The sequence below is a fragment of the Eufriesea mexicana genome, unplaced genomic scaffold (genome assembly GCF_001483705.2).
Source record: "Eufriesea mexicana isolate 0111107269 unplaced genomic scaffold, ASM148370v2 scaffold474474821, whole genome shotgun sequence".
Taxonomy (NCBI): domain Eukaryota; kingdom Metazoa; phylum Arthropoda; class Insecta; order Hymenoptera; family Apidae; genus Eufriesea; species Eufriesea mexicana.
In genome coordinates, this window is record NW_016907964.1 from 833,503 (window position 1) to 849,636 (window position 16,134).

A 16,134-nucleotide genomic window follows, 5' to 3' on the forward strand; every position below is an offset into this window, starting at 1 on the left:
AACGCCATTGTGGCAGAAAAATGGAAGTCCCTAATAGAGACTCTCCCCGGTGCACATGGTACGTATATGCAGAGAAGGGGTGGCGAAGGGGGTGGAGGAAGGCGCGCCGGGGGGCGAGAAAGAGAGCAGCCGGTGGGAAAGGAAGAAGCAAGGCAAGGGAAGGCAAGAGGGTTTATAGAGTGTAGGAGGCGAGCGGGGGGTCGGGGGTGGTCGGAGACGAGGAAGGCCCTGGAAAGGAGAAATATCCGCGAGTAGTTAACAGCAACGACATTCGAGTCCGCAGCTGGCGAGCACCGCGGACGAGATGGATGGCGCGGAGGATGCAGATCGTTGGAAGGGATGCAGATGGACGGACGGATGGACCGGCGAAGGGTTGCGAGCGCGAAGGGACGCGACGCTGGCGGTGCATCGACGCTCGGTGCAGCCCTATAGGCGACTATACGCGCCGCGCCACTATTGGGGTGCAGCCAGAGTGGTGGCACAGGGCGGAGCGATGCCGATAGGAGGGTTGCAGCCGGCCTCTCGCCGACTGCTTTTTCGGAGGGTTGGATCAGCGCGACGCTCGATGCGCGACGCCAGTCCCGAGGCCTCGGACGACGCGCTAAGCGGCTACGAATAGCCGGCCAAGGATCGAGCTCGATGCACGCGCAGCTCCACGCTTTCTTCGCTACTCGAGATCGCGTTCCGATCTTCCGGCGCCTGTCGCTAGCAACGCGCCCAGCATTGGCTTCGGGGCGCATCGACGCCGTTGCGCCACCGTGTATTATGCGGGCATTCACGTGATTAATTGCATTTTCACAATTTTTTCACTAATTTTTTGGTACCACTCGATTCATCCTCCACTCTTTCTATCGCGAATAAAATTCTCGCTTTTCTTCTTTGGAGTTTGTCCATTTGCAAATGAGTTTCTTCCTTCGTTTTGCGAGCTTGCTTTATTAAGGAGATAAAAATGCAGTTGGACGACGATGTAAAGTATATCTTTAGTTATGAAGAACCAAAAAGATACTGTACATAGTTCTGAATATAAATTCTTCACGTTACTAGTTGGTTAAGTTGCATTAATTCTAATCCTTCTTTCATGAAGTTTGTCCATTTGCAAATGATTTTCTTCCTTCGTTTTGCGAGGTTGCTTTATTAAGGAGATAAAAATGCAGTTGGATGACGATGTAAAGTATATCTGTAATTGTAAGGAACAATGTCGTTATATATTTACATATTACATTATACTTCTGAATATAAATTCTTCTCGATACCAGTTGATTAAATTGCATTAATTCTAGCTTCTCTTCTATGGAGTTTGCCCATTTGCAAATGATTTTCTTCCTTCATTTTGCGAGCTTGTTTTATCAAGGAAGTAAAGATGAAATTGGATGATGATGTAAAGTATATCTGTGGTTTTTTAAAGAACCAAAATGATATTACCGTTCATAGTTCTGAACATAAATTCTTCACGTTACTAGTTGGTTAAGTTGAACTAGGGTTTTTTGGGGTTTAAAGAACAATTTTTAAAAAGTTTTAAATTTCGTTCTGTCGTCCTTTGAAATGTTAATTTTAATGAGATGTCGCAGAATTTCTTGAATTTTAGGGACAGTCATTAGAAGGTTTTAGACTTCGTTCTGTCGTCCTTTGAAGTTTTAATTTTGACAAAGTATCGTAGAATTTTTTGGATTTAAGGGACAATTATTAGAAGATTTTAAATTTTATTATCTGAAATCCTGTGCCCCAAAGAGTTAAGTTGCATCATTTTCTTCGAGATGTAAAATTTATTTTTCCTTTCTTTTCTCTGGTACTTTACAACCCAATTAATTCTTCTTACGATATATATGTATATAACAGAATAATAGGACGTGATAGAAATACGAGAAAGATTTGGAAAAGAATTTTCAAAGAATCATTACTGTGCACAAAACCTCAAACTTTCCTCAAATTTATAATTGCATCGGGGTTCCAAAAATTTAAATATTTAAAAACACAAGCTCTTCTTTAAACCGCTTCAAAATATTCGAGCACATTACGAAACTTGCGAGAGCAAGGATAAAATAGAAACCGAATTCGAAATGCACGCGTGACATTCTCCAATTAAAGTGCTCTTTGGACCCAAAACATATTTCAAAATATTCCTTATCTAAAAGGAAACCAAAAGCATCAATTGTAAGTCGGTGATATCCCTCTAAACGCGATCCAAATATCATCTATAGAAGTATGAGTGTATGTGTGAGGATGAACGATGCGTGAACTGAGGTATGGATCATCATGTTTAGTATGTAAGAAAGTACAGCATAGTTAACCCTAGATTTACGGAACCCGTGAATTTGATGGAAGGGTTGCTGCAATTATACGATGGTAACAGATTTAGTTAACTTATATTAAGACTGTTAACCCTTTGCACTGAACGATTTTTTGGCTAGAGAAGAGTAGAAATTCAAAGATTCTCTACTAAAAAACTGACGATACTTTTCTGAGCAGTAAATAAGGAATTGTATAATAATAGAATTGTAGAATTATTTCACTTCGATACTTCGCACACTGTTGCATTACATTAAATTTGATATATTAATTAATATCGATCTTCTAAATTTTATGAAATGGTAACTGAAGGTCACCTTTCGAGTGCAAAGGTCAATATAATATATAATTGTTTTTAAATTAAACTAATCGTTAAAAAAAGAAAGGCACTTGGTTTCCTTTACTTGTCAATTTGAATTAAGGTGCCCTTAGAAACAGGTATACAGATAACGTCCGTAAACCTAGTGTTAAACACGTGTATACCAAAGATCATTAAAACCAGTAAAATAAAAGTAATAACTGTATAAAAAGAAAGTAATAACTAAATGTAAACATAAATATAAACATAAAAGTACTAACTAAATAAAAACCTAAAACTTTATCACCCTGTTATATGTTCTTCTTCCATTACGCATTAAAGTTGAAATTTATTGAATAAAAATTCGCAATTTCGCGAACGAACATTCGACATTTCGAGAGTTAATTGCGTCCAAAAATCGCTGGAATCCGTCGCAGTTACGCCATCTTCCGTCACCTCGAACATCGATCCCTCTTCTCTCTGCACTTCCGATTCCACCCTCATCCGCTAATGCAAATATCAAACATTTCAATTTCAAATGGACAACTTCGCGTAACCTTGAAACCGCGGCGAATTCGGTCGACCAAGTCGGCGATGGTGGAGAAATTTTGCAAAATACCTCTGCCCCGTACGGGCTCACGGCCGATCGATTTAAACGGCCGTTCGCGTTCATTGAAAATGCAAATTCGCCGCGCTGGCGATCGACGAAATAATCGGCCAAAGGAATTTAATTACATCGACGTTCGCGGCTGTTCGTCGAAAGGACGACGCGTCGCTTATTTTTTTCCCCATTTTCCTCCCCCTCTCGCGCTCTTTCACCCCTACTTTCTCTCTCCTTTTTCTCCTTTTTCCCTTTTTTTCTTTCCTCTTTTTTTTTCCTTTTTTTTCGGCGGCTTGTACGAGCAAGCAGGGTTTATAGGTGGTGCACGCACACGTTAATGAGAAAACGGGGGCGCGAGTAATTTACTGGCGAGGAGTACGGCCGAAGAGGGAGGACAGAGGAAAGACGTGTAATAGGCATATTACTCTGAATATAGCCTAGGGTGACTTGGCGTAGGGTTAATTCGATGTTTAAGTGCGTGTAGTGACATTATGGCCCATCGTGATTATTATTATTATTCCGCGCCGCGAGTGAAGGCATTTTCGACACTCGAGAATCAAGCGGTTCACAGGGGTTGAAAGTGTGATCGCGTTTTTCGAGTTCCTTTTTCGTTTTTTTTTTTTTTAAATGTCGCTTATGCATAGCGAATGTGGATGCAGATGTATATTTTCGGCGGAAATGTTGAGGGTGGGTAAGATTGTGGGGGTTGTTATTAGAGGATTTGTCATTCCACGTAAGAATTTCTTGCCTTGAATGTACCTAGGTATCTAGTAACCCCTAGGATGTAACTAGATTTTTAGGCAACCTACGAAACACACTGCGACAATATTTCTCTGATCACTGTATCGACGAGGAAATTGGAAAATTAATTTCGACACTATTATCAGCTCAGTCTAACTGTTCTAATTTTCTGCCAGTTAACTCTGCAAGTATAATTATACTTATACGAAATAGATCTTATCGATTACACAGCGAGTATTTGTAATTTGTACCTGTATTTCACATGTTACGTGCGTTTTATGTAAGTGCATCGTTCATCGGGAATATGGAAAGTATATCTGATAATGATCAAAGGATAAAATACTTACGTGACTTTTATACATGTTAATCCTTTCACTGCCACGTCGAAATCGCATGTTTCCTTCAGGATGCCACGAGAGTGCACCGCTAGATGCAAGATTTGTTTTAGTGTGTTTTTAACAGAAAGAAATCAAATATCCATCCCTAAGAACCAAATCCATTCACAGCGAAGTCCAAGCAAATTCCGAAGTTCCTTCATCCAAATCCTATTCCACTAGATTCTATTACCCCTAACATTGTCAAACTGTAGTTTCTTTGCGTCTCGCTTATCTAAATATATTCTTTAAATCATAAGCTACCTAAAAACTGCCAAGATCAAATTTCATAGACAAATCAAAAACAGAAAGAAATCAAATATTCATCCCTAAGACCCAAATCCATTAACCCTTTGACTGTCACGCCGAAATCACGTGTTTCCCTCAGGACGCCACGGGAGTGCACCTCTAGATGCAAGATTTGTTCTAATATGTTTTCGATGTTCTGATAAAAATTTTTAATCGTTCAATGGGGCACTTTTTATTTCAAAGTATCTTCTAATTAGCGGTTATATTCGAAACGCACTAACTGCCAATTTTCGTTCAATGTAGTTCAATGTAGTTCAAGTAGTTCAAGCGCTCCGGTCACCAATCACCACCGTGGCGTCACAGGAAAAACCGTGGCCGGTCATATATGACCAACGTGACAGTCAAAGCGTTAACAGCGAAGTCCAAGCAAATTCCGAAGTTCCCTTGTCCAAAACCTATCCCACTAGATTCTATTATTCCGTAACATCGTGAAGCAATAGCTTTTCTGCGTCTCGCTTATCTAAATATATTCTTTAAACCATAAGCTACCTAAAAACTGCCAAGATCAAATTTCATAGAGAAATTAAAAACAGAAATATTATTATATTTCTATTATATAATAGATATCTCGAGCTTTATTATAAAGAAATAAGTAACTCTGATGTACAAGTCTAAAATTAGTGACATTTTGAATGACGGAAATGTCGAAGGGCCACAAGAAATGTCGGCGCAGTATCGATGCAGACGTGCCCTTGCAAAGTTACGTGACGCAGAAAATTATAGATTTTTCAAGAATTATTGCAATATACCGTAGTTCAAGTCGTAACAATAAATCCTGTGTCATGCCTACTAAAAATTCCACGATAAAATAACCCTGACACGGGAAAATGAAGAACACGTGTGCTATCGCTATGTCTGAGTGTATACGTGTAATATCCACTCTAATAAAAATGCACAGTCTAATTATTAAAAGTGCTAACTGATTTTCAATCGTTTCCTAATTTTTCCAGCCTCTTTTATCGATCACTGGATATATCTTGCCCTTTAAATCTAGTTTAACAACCGCGTTTGGTATGAGAGTTTGAACGCTGATTACGCTTGATTTACTTAGCACAAATAATCGAACAAAGAGTGAACACGTTGAGGAGGATCGTGTGTGTTGCTTCGTGGATGTAATGAGGTACTTAATCAATTAACACAGTAGTTTCTTCGCTAGAAGATCCTTCTGAGGGACGGTTAGTTAATTGGCAATTGGAAAATTAAATATCGTCAATTACGTATATATGGTGCAACATATTGTAGAATGACGAAAACTGGTTTTGAGACGTCCAAAGCTGACAGAGCAACAAGAACGAAATAACGCAAACACAAAACACGTAAAACTAATTTTACTTAGGAAAAGAACTCCAAGATAACGCAACGAAAAGACACAAACACGCACTCTAATTTAACTCTCTTTCCAACACCGAGCTACTCACGCTCGTGCCGGTCACAATTAATTTCTAAAGACTCTGTTTTAGTCGTCAAGGACCCTGCTTTTATGCTTTTCTTAACCTACGCTTCACCTCCTCGTAGGGACCACGCAATTTAACTTTGTTACCCAAAATAGCTTTTCCATTTGCTTTTAGAAAATATTGATCGGTTTATAATTTGTTTTTGTTGTAATGACCGATTCGCGATTTCTTTGGAAATGCTATCCTACAATATGTCCAATAAATATATATATGTATATCACAAACGGAAAATCATAGGATAAATAATTAATTAGGTTTAAAGTACCCACAATTCGAATGTCGAAATGTAAGTTGGTAAAATATACATGCACCCACTATGTATTAAATCTTCGATACCATAAATCATGCATACTTCTGTGGTTTTGGTGCAGGATAAATTGCTGTTAAAAAATGGACGATAAAATTATTTCCAGCTGATCCTTTAATCCCAGGGAATAACGCATTTGCGAAGAATGTGTCATAGGAATGAAACACGAGTCGTAGGAAATTTGTCGAGGCTGGTAGCGCGTTTCTCGAACGCTTTCACGGTTCCTACGGTTAAATCGGGTTTCAATTTTAAACTGCATAGTTCGCAGTCCGGCCGCTAGGCCGACACGTGCGACTCTAGCGAGCTAGAAGAAATCCGATTCGACGCAAGAACGTTTTTTTCGGATTAGCCGATATACCGGGCCCAGAGAGCGGTAATTTTAAACATCTGACATCGCCACGCGCGTCGAATCACAAAGACCGTCTTTACAGATGGCTGCGTAAATTCGCGTGGCGAATGCGGCCGTGTAAATGACAACGATTCGTTCGTAATCGCTGGTTCGCGCGCGATACAGTCTGAGAAAAGGGGATGAAAGAAGAATTTTGTTAGAGTGACATTTAATTCTTCTACATCGAGTCGTGTCGTTCTCGGGAAAAAGAATTGGACCCATAAAGCATCTATTTCTAATTACTATAGTATTACTATAGTATCAATTTCTAATTACTATAATATTGCTGCAGTACTAATTTTTAATTACAATAGTATTGCTGTAGTACTAATTTTTAATTACTATAATAATTCTATAGTACTAATTTCTAATTACCACAGTATTACTGCAGCACCAATTTCTAATTACTATAGTATTGCTGTAGTACTAATTTCTAATTACCACAGTATTACTGCAGTACTAATTTCTAATTACTATAGTACTGCTGTAGTACTAATTTCTAATTGCTATAGTATTGCTGTAGTACTAATTTCTAATTACCACAGTATTACTGCAGTACTAATTTCTAATTACTCTAGTATTACTGTAATACTAATTTCTAATCGCTATAGTATTTCCATAGTTTTAATTTCTAATTACTATAGTATTACTATAGCAGGATGCTATCACAAAGTCGTGGTAATTACCATACTCTCTAATTAACTTCTATAAATAAAAATATATGAGAAAGGAAACCTCGATGTTTAAAATGCAACGTTATCTCTTCTATATACTGGTCATTCACAGGTCAAACTGATAACTCCACTTTCCGAATTTTTTCAAATTTTTGGCGCCAAGTTATCTGATCGGTGCTTCGTCTTTATATTTCAAATAATTTTACAGTTTCTCTCCTTGGAGTTAATCGATCTGGCAAGTGAGAGACTCGTATACTTATGCGTAACATATCTAACGTAATGGTGTATGAATAAAATGTGTTGTACAATCATAATGTTCATATAATATCATATAGAAGTTACATGGTCGAGTTATGAAACAAAACGTTCGTAACAATTCGCTCGAACCGTAACATAGGAATCCTGTACTTTATTCTAAACGTTGCTTTATGTACCTACCCTATATAACATACATTCGTCTTTATTCATATATCATAATGCACTTATATATAATAAAAATTCTCCTTTTAAAATAAAAATTCCCAAATTCATCTGTAAAAATAGAACAAGGAAACAAGAACCCTACTACCGACACTTACTTTACTCTAAAGCTTGTTTTATCTATGTACCCTATATATCTTACCTACGTCTTTATATACATTAATACATTTGTAGATAATAAAAATTCTCCCTCTAGAATAAAAATTCCCAAATTCATCCCTAAAAATGGTGGAAGGAAACTGGAACCCTATCACTATCACGTAATTTACTCTAAAGTTTGCTTCATTCATCTACCCTAAATACTGTGCATACATCTTTATGTACCTTAATACAGCTAAACGCAACAAAAATTCTTGCTCTGAAATAAAAATTCCCAAATTCATCTCTGAAAGTAGAGCAAGGAAACAAGAACCCTATCACTATCACGTACTTTACTCTATAGTTTGCTTCATTCATGTACCCTAAATACTGTACATATATCTTTAAGTACCTTAATACCAAATAATCTCAAAATAACAAGAACTCTGCCTCTAAAATAAAAATTCTGAAATTCATCCCTGAAAGTGGAGCAAGGAAACAAGAACCCTATCACTAACACGTACTTTACTTTAAAGTTTGCTTCATCTATCTACCCCATATACCATGCATACGTCTTTATATACTTTAATACCTAATAATCTGAAAATAACAAAAACTCTGCCGCTAAAATAAAAATTCTCAAATTCATCCCTGAAAGTAGAGCAAGGAAACAAGAACCCTATCACTAACACGTACTTCACTTTAAAGTTTGCTTCATTCACCTACCCTAAATACTGTACATATATCTCTATGTACCTTAATACCTAATAATCTCAAAATAACTAAAACTCTGCCTCTAAGATAAAAATGGTCAAATTCATCCCTAAAAATTCCGGCAGAAAAGAAGAACCCCACCATTATCAAGCGCAAGACTCTCTCCAGCAACACGCAATCCATCACCCGTCTCCACAGCCAGCCACCGTCATCTTCATCCGCGAAAATCAGACTGCGCATCAATATCCTAAGTACACCTGCCATTATCTCTGCCTCTCAGCGAGACTCGCAGCCCCATCTCGCGATCTCGCTTTTCTTGCACATCCCCCGGATCTTCGGCGAGCCTCGAGCTCCTCGAGTGTTTGGGAAACGAGTCCAAACGGACTCATCCCGGCGCGTCTAGGCGGATGGTTACGCGCTCGTACCACGTGCACGCATGTAAATGACAGGGGAGGGTGTGCGAATTGCGGCGGCCAGGGGGGCGAGAGTTGGAAGAACGAGGAGCAAGCTGCTAGGCGATAGAACAAGACACTCCGGACAACGGCCGGGTTAAACGGAGAGGGAGCGACGGAACGAATGATAGATGAGGGGAGAGGAGAAAAACAAAGAGAGAAACTAAGACAGTATAGGAAGGGTGGGACGGAGAGGGAGCGAGACGGAGAGAGAGGGACGTCGGAGAGGAGAGACGGAGATACATAGTAGGCAGTAGTCGCGTTACTTCCGGTCGAGCGGTCGCTGTGCCTGGCAGCTGCGGAGTTTGCAGGACGGGGGTTGTTGTTGCACATCCATGCGCCCCCTTTTGCGTATCCATCCAGCCACCCCCCTAGCCAACCTTCCGCCCCCGACACCACCCCCTCCCCTCTCCTCTTCGATGCTGCGAGGCGAGGCTCGCGAACGCGCCAACGCCGACACAGCTGCTCGCTTCTCTTCGCAAGGGGCCAGATGCCACGCAGAGATTCTGGTTTCCTGCATTTTTCCTGCGGTTTAAGGGGAGCAAGCTTGGCTAACGGTAGCTTCGATGATACTGATCGTTTCGAGTGCTTGGGATTTTTCTTAGCGGATATTAACTCTCTGCACTCGACGATCTTTTGGCTAAAGTTGAGTGGGAGTTCAAAGATTTTCTGCTATAAAGCTGGCGATATTTCTTTCAGTAATAAATGAGAAATCGTATAATGATTAACACCTAGAATTATTTGATTTCGATAGCTCGCACGAAGTTATATTATCTTAAATTTCACATATTAATTAATATCGATCTTCGAAATTTTACCTAATGGTGACTGACGGTCATCTCGCGAGTGCAAAGGGTTAATCACGTTTCTGCGAAAGCGAATTTAACCCTTTGCACTCGGGAGACCACCCCCACAGTCGCCATTCAGTCAGATTTTAAAGATCGATGTTAAACCTTTGCACTCGACGATTTCTTGGCTAAAGAATGAGAGAGGAGTCTTTATTCGGATGGAGTCACCCTGCATCGGGATCTATGTTTGCATCGAGGAAACATCAAGCTTATCAATTTTCGAAGCAGAGAATTGTGTAACGCAATGGGTCGTCATAGGGCCTATAACAACCTAGCTGAAGGGTTCGACGAGACAATCGTCGAGACTTTTTGACAATCCACCGTCTGCACCATGCATCACAGAAGACTTCGAGCCTCCGTATATCTTGTACCGCAGAGAAATATAAAATACAACCAAAATCAAAAATTCGTTTCGACTTATAAATCCGATCTTACTACGATATCGTAGAGACTGGGATAGGTGGTGGTAAATAGAACTATTTATTAATTAATAATAATAAATTTGTTGAAATCCGGATTTCAGTATACAACACGGGTTCTAGCAACAAGGCTACGTTGGAAAGATACAAGTCGACGAAGAGGAAATAACAAAACTGCAAATGACTGAACTGATTACTGAACTGAAAACTGTACTGAAACTGACTTTTCGCAAATTTTGTGGGTGCTTATATAATGTTAGTTTTTGGGAGGGTGAAGATGAGCATTGGCCCTTAGTGAAAGTGGGAATGAGTCAATTGTTTTTGGACTCTGAAATTGGTCTGCGTTTATCAGCCAGGTCCATCTAGCGACTAAGGGCCAACGAATCGTTAGTCATCCAACAAATTGACAATATGTGAGTGACGATTAAACACACGAATCTATATCAACTCCAACTTAAGACTACGCTCAACTCAACGACAAAATGGCAACTGAGCCTGTTACAACTAAAGGCTCGCAACTGAAACAACCAAAACTGTCTACCAATAAGTCTTCTTAATAACTTTCTCTCTATAGAACTGTTCCAAAGACTGTGGCTTCACGCCCTTGCACCCCTATTTTAACCCTTTGCACAGAAACATAGTAATTCGAAGACTTTCTGTCATAAAGTCGACGATATTTTTTAGAATTATTTTAGAATTATTTTACCTCGATATTCCACGTGTCGTTGGACGATTTTAAATTCGAGATATTAATTAACAATGATCTCTAGAATTTTATTAAATGGTGACCGAGAGCAGCCTCTCGAGTGCAAAGGGTTAACCATACGCTCTCTGTCTCGATCACGCTTGTCACACGCACTCTTCACAGCCGTGCCCTCAGTGGGTCACGTAGCCTAAACACTCAGACGCATTCCTAGACACTCTTCACTTGCAACCGATACTTCCATAGATACCCCATTAGTACGATCCTTGCACACAGTCACTCATCCTTCCGCACGCACTCCAGATAACACCCTGAACGCTCGAGCCAAACCCAAGACCGTTGTTCATTATCCTCTATTTTCGGGGAAGGGTCTAAGCGTTCCTACGCGCTGTAGTTATACCTAGACACGAGGTGGAAATCCTGCGATACTACAATATCCTGCTTCAATCGTCTAAAACGTCATCTCATTCGCAACACCGTGTGTGCTCTCAAACGTTGTCATTAAAACCTACCATAATTCCTCCTCCCTCATAATACTCTGCGCGTATTTTTGTTCATCCGAAATTGCCCGAAAACTATCCAAAACACAGGAAAGCGAGTAGAAAAAAGTTCCAAGCAACTTTCGCCACCCCCGAACGATTACTCAAACGCGGAACCTTCACCTTCCCCCACCGCCGGTGGCAGCAAACGGGGAAAAACAAAATAGAGAGGAAAAAGGAGCGACCTAGGTTGGTTCGCAAGGAAAACGCACATATATCCCGGTCTGCGTCAAGGGCAATACGGAACGCTGCGGAGATGGTCGTGCCGGCCGGGTCAAAGGCCATTAGGCGCGTGAGTTATGAGACAAGTTCTAATACTCTAATAATCTGGCTGCTGATCGGCCAGGCCGGGCTAGAGGCGAGCGTGTGCGTGGAGAAACGCTCAGAGCCGTGCTTAGGACGCGAGACTTTATTCTGGCCGATCAGTCGCACGCCTTCCTTCCCATTTCGTTCTTCTACCCCCTCGATTCTTCTCTCCCTTGCCCGTGCAACATCCTCTCACCCCTTCCGCGCCCCAGTCCATCCAGCCTCCCTTCCCTGTGGCTCCGTGGCGAGCCAAGTCAGTGTGAAATTCGGCAGCCCTTATTAAAGCTTACACCCTTGCGATGCCACCGCTCTTCACTAGCGCGCCACAGACGCGCCAGCGTTTCTCAAATTCGAGACAATCGGTCTTTGAGTTCGGTTGCTCCGCTAGCTTCAGGGTTTCTGCTCTCACTTCGGTACAGAGATCGCTTTTGAACGCTCGTTGCACGATGATCTTGCTCTTAAGGATGCGTTTTAGAGTAGTTTCGTAGACATTAAGTTTGGAACGGTTTAGAGCGGTTGGTTTCAGGTCTCTTTCTCATTCATAGAGTCTGAAATTGAGGCTCGAGTGATCAGTGTTTATTAATTTCTCATCATTAATCACTTTGTCATCTTTGTCATCTTGTCATTAATTACAAGACTTGGAAGTGGCTCCTGGCTTGCTTGTATTGCCTCGTGTTTGACACTGCTTCTTGTAGTATTTCTGCAATTATTGATAATATTGGCTTAGGGATGCATTTTACAGTAGTTTCACAGACATTAAGTTTGGAATGGTGATTTAAAATACTTGGTTTGAGGTCTGGTTCTCATTCCTAGAGTCTGAAATTGAGGTTTGAATGATCACTGTTTATTAATTTCTCATCATTAATCACTTTGTCATCTTTATCATCTTGTCATTAATTACAAGAATTGAAAATGGCTTCTGATTTGCTTATATTGGCTCCTGTTTGACACTGCTTCTTGTAGTATTTCTGCAATTATTGTTAATATTGGCTTAGGGATGCGTTTTACAGTAGTTTCATAGATATTAGGTTTGGAACGATGATTTAGAATAGTTGGTTTGAGGTCTCTTTCTCATTCCGAGAGTGTGAAATTGAGGCTCGAGTGATTAGTCTATACTGATTTCTTATCATCAATCACTTTGTCATCTTTGTCATCTTGTCATTAATTACAAGACTTGGAAGTGGTTATTGGTTTGCTTATATTGACTCCTGTTTGAGACTGCTTCTTATAGTACTTCTGCAATTATTGGTAATACTTTGATCCAGGATTCTGGGTTTGAAAATTCTGCCATTCTTCAGGTTTCTCGTTATCTATTGGATCAGATCAGGTTTGTGTAGCTTTCTTCAAGTGCCTTTGTACTTATCAAGTTTGGATTAAGTTTGAAGTCCTTGAGTGAAGAGTCTTTGCTACTGTGTGGACTTGAAGATCGTTGTTTCTCATTCCTCGTGTTCGAAGAGCTTGTTAAACAGAGTTTCTGTAATTGCTAGCAGACCTAGGAATGCAAGAAATAAAATTCCTCATCGACTATCCTGCCTAAAATTCCATATCCAAAGCTTCCTCGGTGTAGAACCACCATATACTAGTGGCTAATAGAACACCCTAGAAATTTGAGCATCCTAATTATAGCGTAGAACAACCTAGAAACCTTGAGACATGTCCCTTGAAGCATTTTTCATGAACAGCTAGAAAATGCAATGGACTAAAAATCACCAGAAAATCTGGCACTCGAAAAAATGAAAACAGAATTTGTCCTCTTGAATCGTTCATAACCGAATTAAAATAAAACTCGTGATTTTTAACCATGCTCCAATTTTAAACATAATCGCAACTCTCGATGCAAACGTCATTCCAGCGTGAGGATATTTTCTTGGAAAGCAAACTCGCGGTTCGTTTGAGTTATTTTTCCCCGACGATGACCAGCTGACCCAGGTAGAATTTGCTTGGTGGCGGAGTATGAAGGGCAAACAGAATAATTTAAATATAAGGGTTTCCGGTGTTCTACATTTATGGTGGCGCATATTGCCGGCGGTCCGAGGTCGGACGATAAACGAGCCTGGCTACTCGCGTCTAATTCCACTTGTGCCGTGGCCGCTCGTTGCCTCTGACTCCGAAATGCTCGATCTAATTGGCTGAGATTACAGCCGAGGGAAACGAGAATTTTACGCGGATCCTGTTACGAATTCCCTCCTGTTCTATCTGCTGATTGAACGAACGAGGCTGCCTAATTTTCACATGGCTGTGAAAAAATGGAAATACCCAAAAGAGATCCCAATTTAGTCATCTTTTGCTTTGATGTTACAATTTAACTCGACCATTTACGTACCATGTGGTTCGGGATATATATGAATCTTTTATATTTTAGTTTGACTATTGTTTTATCACTATCGCTATACTGAGAAGCCTTTTTAAAGGAATTATTGGTTTCTAATTTTATGATTTATTGGAGTTAAGTATTGTAATCATTAGCAATTTATTCTTTTTATAAGTAAAAAGAATTGCTATAGGAGAAGGAAAATTTGGAGAAATATCGAGAAAACTATTTATAATCTTCATTCAAAAGTATTTCAAAAAGCATCGAAAAGTTGGAGAATTTATGTTTATACTTAAAATATTAATACTTAAAAGTTGGAGGATATGGACATATTTTTGTGAATAATATTTCAAATATTGTTCACTCAACTATGTCACCCATTTTAGCTCTGACAAACGAATATAATCTCTGGTATTTTGTTAAAAATCATGAAATTTCTTTTAAGGATCCAAGTATTCTAACATTCACAAACTATGTAAAAGCTAAATTAAGGAAACACCAAACAAATCTACAATTAAACGGTACAGCGCAAAAATTACAATCCCCACAATTCTCACGTGTACCCTCGCTTATATCCAAATTTGGATATAACATAGCTCTAATTCTCCTACAGTAAGTACTAAAATTCACATTCGATGCTTCTCCATTTCCCTTCCAAATCGCAATTCTTTCCATTCAAACACGTCAAGCTTGTTTTCCAACTCCTAAAATGAAATAAATCAATTTGAAAATCTTAATCCCAAACGCGTTATTGTAATATATATCCGAATAACGAAGAGTGATTCTCCATACCGTAATTGCCACAGGACCCATGCAGTGCAAGTATCAATACCAGGGTGGAAAAGTTTGAGAAACGCTGGTCCGCGGGATCCGACGTTTCCCCGCCTGAGTCGCTGGTTGCACGCGCGCTGACTCATCCTGTCCCACATCCGCGGCATTCGCAAACCGTCGGACGCACGCGAGCGGTAACTAAATTTTAAATTTTTACTTACTTCCAGGCTGCTGCTCACCCCAGAGCCTCCGTCATTACCCGCTGCAATCAGCGACTCGCTATCCGCGCGGACGCCCCTATCCTCGCCGCTTCCCTTTCGCCGCCGTCCTCTTTACAATCCGCCGGCGTCGCGCTGGCCGGATTGCTCGTAACTGGATTAACTGCGGATATTTGATAAACGGCCGATGGTCTTCGATCGGTGTGCCCCTGTGGTCTCGTGTCCTTCGGGTCTCGCAAATTTTCGCTGAAACGGTGAGATTGCGGAACAATGACGCGGCTCGCGTGACAATCGCGTCGATAGTTTTGTAGCATGTATTGCACTTACGTGTGAGATTGCTTGTTTCAGATTGCTGCTTCCGTTTGTTCTTTTTGGGAACACTGCCGTGCTTCGAACGAATGCAGGATTGTTGGACGTGTGGTAAGAATATATTTATAGAATTGGAAAGAATATCTCGTTACTTCGTTGATGAATAGCGTCCATTAGTCGTAACATATCCTGCAAGAAGATTATAGATATGTGTTATAGGGAATTTATTTTAGCTAGTAAGAAATATAGTTGGAAATGTTACATTACGTTTCGAGAATGTTTTAATACACGTGGGTCAATTACAAAGCATGAATATATTTTTAAAATAATATTCATGATTTTCATTTGTTATAGGAAATTTATTTTAGCTAGTAAGAAATATAATTGGAAATATTACATTACGTTTCGAGAATATTTTAATACACGCACGTTAATTATAAAATATAAATATAATTTTAAAATAATATTCACGATTCGCATTTGTTATAGGGAATTTATTTCGGCTAGTAAGAAATATAGTTGAAAATATTACGATACCATTTCGAGAATATTTC